This window comes from Micropterus dolomieu, linkage group LG17 (assembly GCF_021292245.1).
Source record: "Micropterus dolomieu isolate WLL.071019.BEF.003 ecotype Adirondacks linkage group LG17, ASM2129224v1, whole genome shotgun sequence".
NCBI classification, from domain to species: Eukaryota; Metazoa; Chordata; class Actinopteri; order Centrarchiformes; family Centrarchidae; genus Micropterus; species Micropterus dolomieu.
This window is the reverse complement of record NC_060166.1, coordinates 5,202,720-5,206,968: the sequence shown is the minus strand read 5'-3', so window position 1 is coordinate 5,206,968 and position 4,249 is coordinate 5,202,720. Positions and strand designations below refer to the sequence as shown.

General features: G+C 40.8%; 1 protein-coding gene across 4 annotated transcripts in view; it reads left to right on the top strand.

Moving 5' to 3' along the window:
- Positions 1–4,249, top strand: part of pipox (pipecolic acid oxidase) — a 1,053,392-nt gene that overhangs the window by 161,875 nt on the left and 887,268 nt on the right. The window lies entirely within an intron of this gene.

Genomic DNA, 4,249 nt, shown 5'->3' with positions numbered 1-4,249 from the left:
ATTGGGACTCTGGAGGCTGCGGCGGCGGCTGTCCGCTGGGAAGTGTCGGTGCGTCGGCTGGTTCGGCTGCCTTAGTGCCTTTCAGCTTCTCCAGCACCGAGCTGCCTTCTGCGCCTGTGCAGTGAGCACTCTGAGCTCTGAGCGGGGAACTCAGTGGGGTGTTTTCTTGGAATCACGCACACCCACACACACACACACACACACACACACACACACACACACTGCTACACGTTGGATACACACAGTTTGCTCAGCCCCCTTGATGTGTGAAAGCAGCAGGGAGAGAGAGATCTGTCCCCCTGCGTCTCTCGCCGGGCTGGCCCTGATGCTGCAGCCGGAAAGCAGTGCTTTTCAGGCGGTGTGTGCATCCTCTGAGCCTCGGTGACATCCAGTCATTGGGAAGCAACACCACCATCTGCATTTAGTTCCCTATCGGTCAAAAACTCAGCCAACGTGCACTTTTTAAATCCATTTAGGCCTACTGTATCGTCATTTTCCATATTATCTTCCGTTGGGCACCAAGAATTTAATTGTAGGCCATCTGAAGGAACGTGCCAGTATTACCCGTCTCCAAATCCACATTACTTCAGGTCAGAGGTTCAGCTTGGACTACCCCTCAGGAAGCCTTTCATTCACCTGAACTGATGCTGACACAGTGCCCACTGTTTAATTTAACGTTTCATAGATTTGGCTACAGTGCAAAACCATCCACATCAATTATTTTAACATTTTACTTTCATAAAATAACCTACTTTCACTCCAGAAGACTACTTCAATTGCCTCAGGAAATGGTGATCCTACAGGGCAGCGAGAACATGCATCTCAACAATTAGGCTCTTTGCACCAAGAATAATTTACCCCAAAACACTGTTATCCACCAAACGAGACATTACCTCTGACCAGCAATATATTTCAATAAAAATATTGCAGTTAATAATAAATATAAAATAAGCCTGCACAATCTATAGGCCTGCCTCAAAAACAAGCTAATCCGCGTAAAGCAGCGCAGCATCCAACTGAAGAAATCCACTCGTGAAATAATCTCTGTCAATTTAATAAGTAAAGTGCAGCAGCCTACACTACTTATACCATATCAACTTCAAAAATGACGATTGGTCGACCTTGAAAAGGTTTTGGCTAAGTATGAGTAACAGACTGAAACACTGACCTTTATTAAATACAAAGGAGCTTGATACTGCAGAAAAATGGGCCTCAGTGTCAGCGCCCCGTTTTGTTGCAATAAAGAAAGTTTTGATGGAACTTCTCTCAGTCTTCACAGTTTTCTTGAGTGGCCTATAGACAGTTTATTTGTCGCTTCGGTGTTAACAACATTTTAATAAGGCATGGATTGCTTCAAACATATGATAGGCCTATCCGATTGAACTTTGTATTTTGATCAGTTGTAGGTCTTACTGTTTCTCATCATGGTTCGACTAGGACCCTCTGACAAGGAAACCTTAACGAGCTGCAACAGATTGGAGTATTACAAGTGTAGGTGTATATGGGATCATAATTAAGAAGACAGACATTTCTCATGTTTGATTAATGCAAACAACCCGCTCGTAAACTCTGGTTAAAATATTTAAATAAAACTACGCGATTCTACACAGTGAAGGTTCATGCGGATCCCTTCAGACTGACCGGCCTTATGACGGCCTGACTGCATACTACCTTGAAATTAATTTTCAAGAAAATCTTTACAGCAGTGATCAGGTTATGCTGTGGGACGTTGCCTCTGTGTGTGTGTGTGTGTGTGTGTGTGTGTGTGTGGCAATAGCCCACCACCAGCCATCACTGTAGGTATGCAGCCTCTCGGTGGTGGATGACTGACGCGTAGGCCGCGCTGTGTTTGCAGGTGAAATATGCGCTTGTGGTTTTGCAGTAAATGAAGCATGAGTCTGCAGCGCGTCTATAAATCAGGTGCCAGCGTGACTTATATATCTGTTGGTGACATGAGCGATTGAAGGGCCACCGTTTGTCATTCGCCGTGTGTATGTTTGCAGCTCTGCTCCGTTGCCTTTCCAAGCAGCCTGATAGCGCTGCTGACAGACATTCAGCTACGACTTTCTCCAACTGCTGAAAAGTGGAGATTGAGCCGCTGGGCGCATTATTCTCCAACCTCAAACTATTAACTACACACGTTCTCGCCCTGGATCACTTAAACTCTAAACCTCACTCCCTCTGCTTAATGTTTTCCCATCTAAAGTCGCTAAATCAGTCATTATAATTCTATTATTTTAATATTTTTGGCGTTAAACATTTAAGTTGCTTGTTGATTGAACTATTAGTTGGAACATAACGCTTGGGGTGTGTTTAGCAGAGTGCAATGATGTCTTTCCACACTACAGAAACTCTGCAAAAGCCTTCATTGTGATGTGGCTTCATTTATCTCAGTAAATGCCCTTATTCAGTCAGAGTCAATTAGACAATCAGTCTAATTAGCCAGAACACAATTACACTAAAGCCTGAACTTATTCAGCGTATGTGAAGTCTGGTAGATTTACCACTAGGAAGAATTATGGGCTTTACACGCCCAGCTCTAATACTATCAGAGCACATGGTAGTTCATTTTAATGTATATTTATACACCATGTTGCATATAAGAATCATATGACCAAAGCCTACATTACTGTAGGCAAAGAGGTAAGATACCTACAAGAGTGTGACTGCATAGTAACAAAAAAGCTTACATGCATTACTGAATAAAACAAAAAAATGTTTCGTGCTTGAATTTGACAAAAGTAACTATTTTAATTTTTGACAGACTTAAGCCTGTCCACAGACAAATCAACCGTTTTAATCAAGAGTGAAAAAGCTTTCTACTTAAAAAAAAGTACTGCGTCATTTTGGATCAGTGTTAGTGATCTCTGTCCATTCTTACCTCCTGCTTTGCTCTCAGCTCAGCCTGACCTCTGTCCTCCCTGAGTCCCCTCTCCACTGGGGGAATGTCAGTCCTCACTGTGTCAGACCCAAGCAGCACCTCTGCAAGTATCTGCTGCAATCAAAAAGTTAGTTTTTTTTTATAGCAGCAGAATTGAGCTGGGGTTCTGGAGGGGAATTGAACCTCCACACACTCCCACAGTCACGTGGTCGGAGCAGGAGGAGGTTACAGCTGCAGTCAGTCTGACACCAGTGTTGACTTCCATTTGGTGATCACTGGAAGGGAGACACCAGTATCCACAAGACTCAACCCTGTCTCTCTGAATCTTAAAAAATACCTAATTTTATTCCCAATCTCAATATCTTTTTATATAGCTGTGATAGCTCGTAATGTGCTCATGGGATTTCAGACAAAAACAGTGTTCATGCAACTACAATCAGGATTAACTCTTTAGGTGTATTCTCCACTGAATCCCTGACTTCATTACATTTTACATTAAATATTATATAGTGTATTTAATCATATATGGTTAAACATATTTCTTGTGATCCACACATTACATTATAGGAACACTGTTATATTTCATGTCGGTAGCCTGCTCTTATATATTTTATTTATACCAAAAAAGGGCAAAATCGCCAGAGAATCTCCAAATTAGGTGATATTGAATATTTAAAAGAATCTCTTTCCCTTGGGAAAATTCACCTGCTTCTAAAGTTAAAAAAACAATTTTAAAACTCATCAGATGCAAAAATGCATTGTCACATACCTGAATACAGTGCTTTTGTAAGGAAAACTTGATATTTTGGAGATACATAGTTTTGACACGTTAACAATTACATTTAAGAAAATCAGCAACTTCCTGTCGGTTTCTCAATGTACGGTTGTCCACGTCTCTAATTAAATGTAATATTTGGACAACAGGGTCGGACAAAATGCACATTTAATTTCAGCAATATGTTGTTGAAACACATAAATATGTAACATCAGTTATTTTTCATGACAGTTAAACAAGGTGTATGTAAGTAAGTACTATGTCTGAAAATATCAGATCCTACTCCCAATGCAATTGCAATTACATGATATACCACTGCTGTTTATGAAGGTATGTGAACATATTTATTTTTATCTTTCAGCGTTGTAGTGTTAACTGTGTTGCTGTTATTAAAACTAGGTCAGCTTCCTGCTTTAGGGCATTGGGATTCATCTGTTTATAAAAATGTAAATCTGCATTTTGTCTTGCTGAAAACAAGTCTCCCATATATCTGAATAAGTGATTTAGACATTCACACTGAAACTGTTTTGCTGCTCTTACAGTCTGAATTTTGTGCTGTTAGAAATGTAGGTTGCTGGATATTCGTCAGATTT